We start from the raw sequence: 12,513 nt of genomic DNA on the forward strand, positions 1-12,513 counted from the left end.
GGCCCCTGCTCTGGGGGTGGGGCGCGCGGCGGCGGGCGGGATGGTGAGGAAATGACCCTCGCTGGCCTTGGACCCGCCGTGCAGGGACCCCCGCCGGCCGCCCTCCAGCAAGAGGCCGCGGGATGCCTGAGAAGGTCACCCGGCGTGGTTGTCGGAGGAGGAGGAGCCTCGCCGGGCTGGAGGGGAGACAGGGCGTGAAGAATGGTGGCCAGGGGTCAGCAGGGGAAGGCCAGGGAGGAAACCTTTCATCTATTATCCCGGGGTCAACGGGCTCCCGGCGGGGGGCCGCGATGAATGGCGGGTTGCAGGGGCGCAGCCCCGTGCGGCGCCTCCCACCGCAGTCGCCGCCCCGGGACAATAGCGCCGCAGAAAGCGGTGGGTGGCTCGTCTGGCAGGGGCCTGGTCGGGCCGAGCGGCTTTCCCGGGAGCGCCTCATCCCGGGCGGGGCGGACGGAGCGCTGCCCGATGGCGCGGGGCCTCCCAGGCTGGTTCCAGCTTCCCCGGCACGGCGGTTAGCGCAGCCCGTAGTGAATTTCGCGCAGGACCAGTGTGGGTTTCTCAGCTGTTACTGCTCCCCAGAAGCCCCCCAGAGCCTTTGAACTGGGTAATTTTTGTTTGAAGAACAACATGTTCCTGTTTAAAATAAAGGTCGCCTCCTGTGCTGAAGAGGAGACACTATTGTCTCAGAAGAAGATGCCTGGGGGCCCGCCTGTGTCCCTTCAGCCTCAGCTCAGGGAACCCGCTCCTGGCTTGGACCAAACAGCGGCCTGACCTTCTTTCTGGGATCTTCTTGTCACGACTCCCACGGCTATGTTTTTTTTTTTTTTTTTAAGACACCTGCAAATTGGTTGTGAGTCTGATGTGGGGATTTCCTTTATTTAGTCGGGGTTGGTTTGCTTTCTGGCTTTTATACGAATTAGCTGCTGGAGTGGAGGGAGCTCAGGATCCCTGCTCGCTCTCACCCCAAGGTTTGGGACCAGCCCTGGGAAGGAGGTGGCTCATGAGCAGAGGGTGGCTCTGCAGCACCGTGCCACAGGTGGGCTGGCGCCCTGGAGCGCAGCTCCAACTGAGCATGCCCGGCGCTCCATCTCTGCAGAGGCTTTCCTGGTGGGGAAAATGATTGTGGGCATGCAGGGAATTTGTGTGGAAATGGAGTGCTGCGCCCTAACAGCCTCAGACACTGAAATGGCTCTCCTAGGCAATCAGTTGACAATTGCTTAGCAAGCCTGCTGGGTGCCGAGGCCTGCGCCGGGTGCTGTGGAGACAAAGAGCACCAGGCGTGGTCCCTGCCTTCCGTCCTGGGGACAAATGAGTAAGTAGGCAAGGCCAGAAATCTGGGATTGGCATGTGAACACAGCCCACGTAAGGAGCACCCTCTATTTCACGCACCTTGAAGGAAGGTTGCAGGGAGCTCCTTTCCGGAGTCAGCAAGGCGTCTGCCTTGGTGTGTCGTCATGAAAGGCCATGGAAAGGGTCAGTGAAAAGTTTTCACGGTCCCTTGGGGTCGGAACTCTGCCGGGACAAAGCATGGAGAGAAGGAGGCTGGACGTCCCGGGCCACAGGAGAAACGGGAGCTGCTGGTGGGGGAGAGCGTGAGACGCTCAGCCCTGTGCGGCGTCTGGCGGAGTGGAGGGGCCACGTCGGGGGCTGGAAGGTGGACGGAGCGGGGCCAGGGCAGATGGCCAGAGCCTGTGGGCTGCCCTGGGGAACGTGGCTCCGTCCCCCTCCTGCTCGCTCTCCACTTCTTATTGACCTGTGAGCTCTGTTACACGGAGGCCACACAGAGCAGCGATCGGCTGATGGGGGCTGCGGGGACACAGGAAACGAGGAAGCTGCACAATTCCTGATGGTGCAGAATTGAGCAGAAAAACAAACAGGAGCCAGATCACGGTGGTGTGATGTGCAGAGACAACCATTTTAAAAATAGCACGGAAGCATGCGCTGTAGAATGAACCGCTTGCCTTTCCGTAGAGACTGAGCCCAAGGGCAGCAGTGGTCTGTATCGGGAGGAAAAGGCCACCGAGGGAATCAATCCACAGGACTCACTGCCTCCTCGGGACAATTCTGTTCCAAAGCAGAGCCCCTTTCAGCCTGGAGTGAGTGACCAGGCTCCGGAAACCATGAACTCAGAGGTTCCTTGAGCACCGGGCGATTGGGAAGTTCTCCATCCGAGATTGACCAAATTAATGAATGCATCCGTCAGTCCATCTGTCTGCACGTCCGTCCACCCAAGGTAGTTCTCGACAGCTCTTCCGGTCCAGGCCCTGCCCTGTGCTCTGGGAGAGTCGAGCCGTCGCCCTCCCCGCAAGGAGCTCCCAGTGGAACGCAGCGGGCCGAGGCGCGCGCATGCCCGGCGTGTGGCAATAGCACGAAAGGCCCCACCGAACGAGTCCCTTGTCCTGAGATGGGAGTGTTTCTCGAAAGGAACTTTCTACGATTCGCCTTGGCGGCGTGTTCCTTCTGGTGTGGACACCTGGCTCAGCAAAATGCCTGCCCTGGGCTCTGTAGAGAAGCCCCGGCCCACCTGAGCCCCCCCGCGAGGCCCCACCTGCCCGCAGGTGTGTGCAGGTGCTCGGGGTCCGCAGCCCGACCTCGCCGTGCGGTGCCGCCTCGGCTGCCCCGTGCGCGGTGGGAAGCCCCTGGCAGGCAGGGCCCTCGCCTGACGCAGCAAGGCCCGGGAGCAGGGGCCCCGGGCGGTGGGAGAGGGGGCGGCCTGGGAAGAACCCCGGGGAGGGAGCTGAGCTCCGGCCCGCCGTCCGGTAGGTGGAGGGGCGAGGGGTGGGGGGAGCGGTCCACGGGCCTCGGCGTGGGCTGGCCGTGAAGGGAATGGAGGTGCGTGGACGGCCGGCAGGCCCCTCTCGGAGGGCCCGCAGGGGGCAGCTGGGCGGCCGGGGTCTTCCCACAAGCCCTGCAGCTGGGGGGCAGCGCCCGAGACGCCCAGCTGCTGCCCGCACCGACGGTCTGAAGGCAGAAACGCCGGAGTGCCCTGGGGTCCCCCAACGCCGTGTTCGCTGCGGCTGCCAGGAGGCCGCGGCCCTCCGCCCGTCATGGCCTTTGCCACAGCTCACGCCACCCCACGGGCCGCGCCGCGCCCGGGCAGTACCGCGGCACCTGCTCTGCCAACGCCCGTTCCTGCTTCCTCCTTCGCCTCAGGTCCCACATTCTCTCGGGCCCTCGGAGCAGCCACAAGGGGCCCACGGGGACCCACTTGTCTGGGCCCAGGGGACCCTGAGATGCAGTGGAGGCCGCTCCCCTGGATGTCAGGAGACCCGGTGTTCCCAGACTCTGCTGCTGCAGCCTCACCCCCAAATGTAGTGACTTAAAACAGCAACGGCTAGAGCGGATGGGGCTCGAGCAGTTGAGCACCTGCCTCCCACATGGGAGGTCCTGGGTTTGGTTTCTGGCGTCTCCTAAAAAAATCCAAGCAAATGAAAAAACCAACTCAAGGGAGCTGGCGTGGCTCGGTGTCTGAGCACTGGCCTCCTGCGTAAGCAGTCCCTGTTCAAAGCCTGGCCCAGTACCTGGAAACAAAACAAAACAATAAACGAAACAAACAGCAGCATTTTCTCACCGGGTCTCCCGTTAGTGGGAGCCGACGGGGCTTGGCTGGCGTCTCCTGCGAGCGGCGCCAGCTCCAGCTCCCGGCGGGCTGGAATCTTCTGGAGGTTTTCTCACTGGCAAGTTTGGCGCCTGAGCTGGGGAGACCCGCACACCGAGGGGTGGCAGCTTGGCGCCGTGCCATCTTCCCATCGACTTCGTGACGTCTTCTCACAGGAGGCGAACGACAGTTTGCCCCTCCTGGGAGCTCAGAGGACGATTTTCCTCGCAGCCAGTGAAGCAGGCACTGCAGGAGCTCGCTGGCCCGGGCTCTTCCCAGGCTGTCCCCGGCTATGTCCTGCAGGTGTCTTCTTTCCTGCACGGGCGGCTGCTTTACTGCTCTAGCAATTTTGCTCTGAACATGCCACACTCCACTTTGCTCGAAGAACTCTGGAATTCTGGAATTGTTTTTTTTTTTTTTTTAAGATTTATTTTTTATTTATTTCTCTCCCCTTCCCCCTCCCCCCCGGTTGTCCGCTCTCTGTGTCCATTTGCTGCGTGTTCTTCTTTGTCCCTTCTGTTGTCGTCAGCGGCACAGGAAACTGTATTTCTTTTTGTTGCGTCATCTTGCTGGGTCAGCTCTCCGTGTGTGCGGCACCATTCCTGGGCAGGCTGCACTTTCTTTTGTGGCTCTCCTTATGGGGCACACTCCTTGCACGTGGGGCTCCCCTACGCGGGGGACACCCCTGTGTGGCGTGGCACTCCTTGCGTGCATCAGCACTGTGCATGGGCCAGCTCCACACGGGTCAAGGAGGCCTGGGGTTTGAACCGTGGACCTCCCATGTGGTAGATGGACGCCCTAACCACTGGGCCAAGTCTGCTTCCCTGGAATTGTTTATGAAGGTCATAAACCGAAGGCTTCAGGGGTAGAGGGCAGCATGAAGGCAGGGAGTGGCCAGTCGGGTGACGGCCAGTCCCGGCGTCCTCAGTGAACTAGAGTGTGTCCTAAGGGCAGCCGCAGCTTTTCACGTCTGAACACGGGGATACCTGGCAAACACGTGCGGGGGGCCGGCGGTCTGCGGAGGTGGTGAGCCTTTGACCTAGAGCGTCCTGTCCCTTCACATCCCAACCTGCCGCCCTCTGTCCACTCCCCCATGCGCACAGCCATCGGTCCCCACGGCAGTGGCGGCCTGGCGGGCTGCGTGCGTCTCGCTCCTCCATCCTGGCTCTGCCATCCTCCTGGGGACCACCTTCTGCAGGTAGAGGACACCCCTGGCCACCAAGCCCAGCTCGGATCTCACCACCTAGAACCGCCCCCAAGGCCACGGTTGCTCTGGTTACCTGCTCACCTGGTTCACGGTGGCGCCTCTATGTCGCCTGGACGCGCAGGAACGTTCTCCGGCTTCCTCTGCCCAGCTCCACCAGGAGCCTCCCGAGGTGGGGCCAGGGGTCTCTCGGCCTTCAGGCCCCGCTCTCCTAAGTCAGGCTCACGATGTGCTCAACGGGCCTCGGGGTTAGGCGTATTTCAGTCGGCTGAGTCGTTCTTGTTTCTTTGATTGCACGCGCCGCGTGAAGGCGGGACTTGGAGGCACCAGAGGGGTCCATCGGTTGCTCTGCCTTCGGCTGCGAGTTTACCTGGCTCGCGTCAAGGTAGAGCACCTGCTGGAGAGGGGCCTGTTTCCTCACCGTCCTGGCTCTGGGGGTGCACCCAGGATGCTGCTGCGGCCGTACCCTGTGCAGGCCCGTCCCCGGCCCCCCCGCTGCCGGTTGCCTGGACCTTTCTTCCCGGGGCTGGGTGCCTCGCGGTCGCCCAGGGTCTCCCGACTTGCTGCTCTGCAATTGCAGCGGACTGTTCCTTAGCTTCTGGAAGAGCTTTGGTCCATCCCCGGCCGAAGGCCCTGGAAAGCCTCCGGGGCTTTGAGGGGGCTCCCGGGAGCCTCGGGGGAAGACAAGGCTCCCAGGGGAGCTCCTGCACTTTGCTGGACACTCGGGGCCACCTGTGGTGCTCAGAAGGGCAGCAGGTTGTTGAGTCTAAGCCTCTAGGCGTGCGGGCAGGTGCTGTTCCAGCAAGGATGCCTGACTGCGGTTGTCCACCCACTCACTCAGCAAGCACCTGCTGAAAAGCCAGCCGAGGAGACGGAGGCACGGTGCCTGCCCCCGTGGACCCCGCGGCGCTAGAGGTGAGTCGGACGGCAGCAGGTGAGGAGGGCTCTGACCGAACGCCGTCGTGCGGTGGAGACTAACGCAGCTCTGAGAAGGAGAACTTTAGCCGAGCCCCAAATAAAGGGGTCAGGTGGGAGCCCAGGAGAGTGCCCCAGTGGAGGGAACAGAACATGCAGGCGCCCTGAGCCGGGGACAGCCTGGCGTCCTCGAGGAGGCCCATGGGATGGGCCCGGTGGGGGAGGCAGAGGGTCTTAGGAGAGCGGGTTGGGGAGGTGGGAAGGGGCTTGGTAGGCCAAGGCAGCAAATTTGCATTTAATTTGATCCCCACCTCCAGACGATGCCCTTGTCTGTTTGCTTATTGCTTTTGCTTGTTGTTTGCACTTGTGGCCTGCTTGTTGTCTTTTGCTCATTGTCTACACTTGTGGCCTGCTTGTTGTCTTTTGCTCATTGTCTACACTTGTGGCCTGCTTGTTGTCTTTTGCTCATTGTCTACTCGTTGTCTGTTTGGTTTTTCTTTAGGAGATACCAGGGAACAGAACTGTGTAGCAGGTAGGCACTCAACTGCTTGAGCCACATCTACTCCCTGCTTGTTGTTTTTGCTCATTATCTGTTTTCTGTCTTGCCTGCTGTCTGCTTGTTGTTTTTGCTCGATGTCTGCTCATTGTCTGCTCGTTGTTTGCTTGTCTTCTTTGGGAGGCACCAGGAACCAAACCCAGGACCTCCCATGTGGGAGGGGGGTGCTTCACAGCTTGAGCCACATCTGCTCCTCTGGATTTTATTTTAAATGCAATGCCAAGTCCTTGGAGGTTTTTAAACACAGAACGGAGGTTTAGGGAGAATGCAACTCCTTTGGGGAGGGTGGAGTCAGGGGCACCGGTTGGGAGACTCGCAGTTGTCCTGGTAAGAGATGAGGGGCTGGGGTTAATTAAGGTGGTGACAAGGGGACAGACACAAGAGCGCTTCTGTGACCAGGGCGAATGAGATCTGCTGAAGGACTGGCTCTGGAGAGGGAGGCAAGGAAGGAATCGAGAGGCGGGGGCTGGACAGCGGGGCTTTTATTAGGGTGGGGGAGACTGGAGGAGGGACAAGTTCGGGGACGAGATTTTAAGGCACGCTTGACTTGAGCTGCCTCTTAGCTATTTGAGGTGGGATATCAAGTCGGCCGTTGAATATATGAACCAGAAGCTTAGGAGCAAGGCCTGAGTTGGAGAAAGAAATTGCGCCCCTGTGGCAGGGATGGAATTTGCTTTTCAATATCCCTTTTTCCCCATTTTCTTAATAAAATCCCCACTCGGATGATTATATTCCTCAGCCTCCCTTGTAGTTAGGTGTGGCTGTGTGACTGAGTGTTGGCCAAGGAAACACATTCGCAGGGAAAGCTCCTTAAAAAAGAGCTCACTTTCTTCCCCCTTCTTCCATCCTGCTGTTTGGAACCTGGCTGTGATGGCTGGTGCTGTAGCAGTCATCTCGGATCAGGAGGACGAGGGCCATATCCTAGAGACCCTGAAGGAGGAAGAAGGAGAAAGCCTCCCTCTTTGACAATTGTGTTGCCTCCACACCAGCCCTGGGTGCCTATATCTGAACATCTTCTATGTGGGACAAAAATAAAGCTTTATTTTAAAATTTATTTTAAAATTAATATACAGCAAAATTGAACTTTTTTGGGGGTGTAAATTTCTGTGGCTTTTTAGCCCATGTGTCTATAGATTTGTGTAACGGCTAGCTCAGTCAGCACACAGAATGGTTCATCCACCCCAAGTTCCCTTGATGCCCCCTTGTGGCCCCCTCCCACTTTTAACTGAGCTTACCTGTTCTCCATCACTGACGTTTCGTCTCCTCAAGGATGCCATACAAACGACACTTGGAAATTGGCTTCTTTCCCGTAATACAATGCATTTCACATTCATCTGCCTTCCTGCGTGATTTGGTAGCTCATTCCTTTCTATTCCCATGTGGCCACCCACTGTGTGGATGGACAACGGTTTGTGTTTCCATTTCTTCCGTTGAAATGAGTTGTTTCCAGCTTTGGGTGGTGATGGCGCTGCTGAAAACATTTAGGTGGAGATTTTTGTGTGAACTTGGGTTTCTCGTTCTCCAGGGTGAAGACCCAGGAGTAAGGCTGCTGGTTTATGGGGCTAAGTGTTTGTCTCACTCTGTTAAGAGACAGCCGCACTGTTCTTCGAGTGCCCGCTTCATCGTTCTGTCCCCGCTAGCCGCGTACGGGGCCTCGTCGGCTCCACACCCCCAGCTCCTGGGACTGGTCTCACCGGGATTTTCCACTTTAGCAGGTTTAAGAGGTGAGTAGTATCATCTCGTGATGGTTTTAACTTGCATTTCCCTTGTGGCTAATGATGTTGACGATCTTCTCACATGTTTACTGGGCATCCATATAACTCCCTTCTTTATTTATTTTTTTTGAGTACTGGGCTGGGGTTTGAAACTGGGACCATGTATGTGGGAAGGCCGTGCTCGACCACTGAGCCACATCAGCTCCCCCGAGTTGGTTTTTTCTTTTATTTGCTTGTTGGGGTCTTTTCTTTTTTTTTTGGTTTTGTTTTTAGGAAGCACTAGGAACTGAACCCGGGACTTCCCTCATGGGAAGCCAGTGCTCAGCTGCTGCTTTCGTGAAATCTCTGGTCAGATCATTTGCCCATATTTAAATCGGGTTGCTTGTTTTCTTACTCTTGAACTTTGAGAGTTTTAAAAGGTGTTCTGGAACAAGGGCTTCGTCAAGATGTGCTTTCCAATTATGTTCTCCCGGTCTGTAACTTGTCCTTTCGTTCTCTGAAGAGTTTCTATTGCAATGCAAATGTTTTAAACTTTGAAGACCAATTTGTCAATTTTTACTTTATGGATCATGCTTTCTTTTTTTTCTCTCTATTTTTTTAATGTCACATTAAAAAAAATATGAGGTCCCCATATACTCCCCATCCCCCTCACCCCACTCCTCCCCCCATAACAACAACCTCCTCCATCATCATGAGACATCCATTGCATTTGGTGAATACGTCTCTGAGCACCGCTGCACCTCATGGTCAATGGTCCACACCATAGCCCACACTCTCCCACAGGCCACCCAGTGGGCCATGGGAGGACATGCAATGTCCGGTAACTGTCCCTGCAGCACCACCCAGGACAACTCCAAGTCCCAAGAATGCCCCCACATCACATCTCTTCCTCCCACTCCCTACCCCCAGCAGCCACCATGGCCACTTTCTCCACACCAATGCCACATTTTCTTCGATGATGCTTTCAGTTTTAACTTTTGCCATTTTAAGGTGCTGTTTTTCAGGCCTCTGTTACTCAGAAATAAACTTAATTTTGGTTGGACACATGACCAGTAAGAAAAGACATGGGGTCTGCTAGAGAACTGATGTGGCTGGCAGGGCTAGGCCACAGGTGAGTTTTTCTCATCTCCCAACCAGAGCACTTTCACCTGTGATTTACAGGTAGCGTTTTGAAGCAGGAGGTAGAGGGGGCGTCACTTACCCTGTTGGAGAGCAGCAGCCTCAGAACCTTAAAGCACTATTGGCAGGTGTCCAGAAGGCCGTGTGTCCAGAAGGGCCACGTGTTCAGAAGGACAACGTGCTCAGAAGGGCCATGTGTCCAGAAGAATTAAATGTCCAGAAGGACCATGTTCCAGAAGGGCCACGTGTTCAAAATGACCACTCTTGGTTCACTGCTCTGTTCCTGCTGTCTTGAAATTCTGACTTTTTGAAGAAAGGCCACCTTTTCATTTTGAGTGGCCCAACAAAGCATGCGGCCAATCCTGCCCACAGTGTGCTAGGAGGGGAAACAAACAAAACCCCTCTTTGTTGTGGGTTGAAGTGTCCAGCTATGGTGCAGTCCTCCAGGAGGCAGAGGGGCTGTGGGTTCAAACCCTGCCAGTGAGCTGGGAGATCTTGGAGCTGCTGCTTTGCTGGTATGTGCTTCTGCTTCACTTACTTGTGTTCATCCTCCCAAGAGCCCGTTGTAGAGAGACAGGAAGTGCAGCTTGGAGAAGCAAAGTCATTTGTGCAAAATCGTGCAGCTGGTAAGTCAGGAAGAGGCTCGCCTTTCCGGCTCCCAAACCAGCACGTGGTCTTTCTGCGCTGCCTTGATCGCCCCCAGGGCTCTCTCCTGAGGGGGCGCGGGCGTTGCGGGACCATCAGGCGCCGTTGGGCGATCGCAGGCAGCAGCTCCCGAGAAACCTACCCCTACCTCACGTTGATTCCCCCGACGTCTTGGCTGTGTTGCTGCGAGAACTGCAAGTCTTTCCGAGTGAACTTCGTGCCCTCAGGTGGGAGCTCTCCACGGGAAGAGAGCCCTTCCTTCGGGGCACTGGGTGCGCTTCTTCCTTGGAGATGGAAGCTTCGTGTGCGCGCCCCTTGGGCACCTCGCTCCCCCCAGGAGGAGGAGCAGGCAGGGCCCCGAGAGCCTGCTGCCCTCTGGGAGGCGGCCCCGGCCCCGCGCCGGCCCCTCCGCTCGGCCCTCCCCTCCCGGGGCGCTTCTGGAAACCGGCTTCCGGAGCCTGACACATGTTTCTTTGTCTGGCCCCAGCTGTTAGACCCCATCTCCGCTCATCAAGCAGGAAGGGGCTTCTCAGACCCGCTCCTGCAGTCCGACGTCACGCGGCGGCCACGCTCTAGCTCGGGTGCCTTCCGTTAGAGATGTCCAGACAAACCTCGGTGACCGTGTCCGAGCCCCCGCCGACCTGACGGCCCGTCGCGGCGTCGGGGGCTTGAGCCTCAGCCTGCTCTTTAGCTCCGCTGCCCCTGGCATGGTGGGGGGGGGGAGAGTGCTGTGAGCCTCATTTGCAGAAAAGGAAACTGAGGCACGGAATGCTCCTGCTGTGTCAGAGCCACGTGCCTGGGAAGTGGCAGAAGCAGGGAGCTGGGAACGAGGGTGCCAAACGGGCGCTCCCGTGCCCCTCGTCGCCCGTCGTACAGCGGCTGCGGCCATCTTCCTGCTCTTAGAAAGGCCCTCGTTGCGTAGGAAACAGCCGGGCCAACTTGGGCGAGGAGCCGGTCTCTGCAGGCCGGGCTCTGTCCCGGGGCCAGCTCATCTCTCCCCGAGAGGGCGACGCCTCGGTGCCATTGTCGCTGATAATTGGGCAGGCCCATTCATGGAGCGGGAATCCCATTTCAAACAGCTCCCCGACTCTAATTGCACGAGAAGGGTGAACCAAGCACAGTTTAATTAATTCTGACCTCACAGAAAGGGGCTGTGTCGGCGGAGGCAGGGGACTGCCCGGCGGGGACGCAGGCTGCGTTCACGCGGCCTTCGGGTCCCTTAGGACGCGCCGTCTGGGTTTTAGCAAATTCACCGGAGACGGTGCTCCTTGTTCTCCCGCTCCTTTTCCCAGGGAGGCGCATTTTAACCTGGAGAGCGACAGAGCCCTCGGGGCTCGTTCTGACCGAGGGGAGCCGTGTCACTTCCAGCCCAGGGACCGTATCCCAGGCGCGTGTCGATGTTTATGGTAAAAAATTAAAGTTTCAGAAAATCCGTCACTGTGGCCCAGTCACCTGGTCACCTCTGAGGCAAGGCCTGGGGAAACAGACTGAGTCTCCAGGGGAGAATTCAGGGTCCCTCGCTGTGCTCCTGCCAGGGCACCTGGAGGCCTCCGGCCGTGGGATGCGCTCAGTGTCTTCTCGGCGCTGCCGCGGGGGAGAGAGTGAGGGAGACAGAGGGTGCCGCGCCCGCTGTCAGAGGGGCGGGGCCTGCCCAGGAAGTCTGGGCGCACCGCCCCACCAACCCCTCACTTACACCTCACAGCTGTTCTGGAGGCTGCCCCCATTTAACAGGTGAGGCTGGCGTGGCACAGAGACGTTCGTTGGTAAAGTGTCACACAGCTACCGAATTACCAGGTCAGAGGCTATCCCCATGCTCCAAGTGGACCACTGACTTTTAAATGAGCTTCTTTCCCTCTCCAAGGTCCAGCTACCCCCCCCAGGTGAAAGGAGAAGGGGGGGCCCACATGCACTCTGGATGCCTTTTATTAGTACTGGTTCCTGCGCCGCAAGGGCGCTCAAAACTTTTTTGGGGGTGAAAGGACACGCTTCCCTCCCGGGGGAAGGGGAGGGGGCGGCGGGAGGAGGGAAGAGCCCTCCTGTGCTCCTGCTTTGTGCCTCCAGCGCTGTGCTCAGAGCTTGGCACTCAGATGCGGCGGCCCGGTGCCCTCTCTCCAGGGGCGCACGGGCAGGTGGAAGAGGGAGGCGCCCAGGTGAGCCGAAGGTCCCCGCAGCGGCGTCCGCAGGTGGGGCGGCGGGGAGGGCGCCGCGCTGCCCGAGCCTGGCGTCGCTGAGCTTCCCTGGGCCCCGCTGGCCTGTCTCTAGAGGGGGGTCCCCGGCTCTGAACCTGGCTCCGCGGGGCCGCGAGCAGGAGGGAACGTGGTCTAACGAGCGGCCGCTCACCTGGAGCTCGTGCGGAAGCTCAGCGAGTGTGGGGGTCTCTGCGGGCCCCCAACCTCCTTCAGACCCTCCACTGCCCGCGGATGAGCCTGCTGAGGGGAGCCTGTCCCTGGGAGGGGGCTGCCATCCCCTCCCTGTGCCCCCGTGACTTTTCCCCGGGGCTGTCCTCAGGTGAGACGGCCGCCTCGGGCGCCCCCCCAGGCGGTCGGAGCTGGGCTGGGGAGGGCCGGGCCGGCAGCCTGTGGCTCGCCCCCAGCCTTCTCCGTGGCGGCCGTGGCCGGGAGCCTTGCTCAGGCTCCTGCGCCCCGCCCCACCCCCTGGAACCCCTCCTTTACGGGCCGGGCGCTCCAAGGAGGTGCCGCAAAGCCCCCGCAGCAGGCTCGCCCGCCCCGCCCTCCTCACCACTGCTGCTGGAGGCGAGGCC

The sequence above is a fragment of the Dasypus novemcinctus genome, chromosome 25, assembly GCF_030445035.2.
Source record: "Dasypus novemcinctus isolate mDasNov1 chromosome 25, mDasNov1.1.hap2, whole genome shotgun sequence".
In the NCBI taxonomy this organism is placed as follows: Eukaryota; Metazoa; Chordata; class Mammalia; order Cingulata; family Dasypodidae; genus Dasypus; species Dasypus novemcinctus.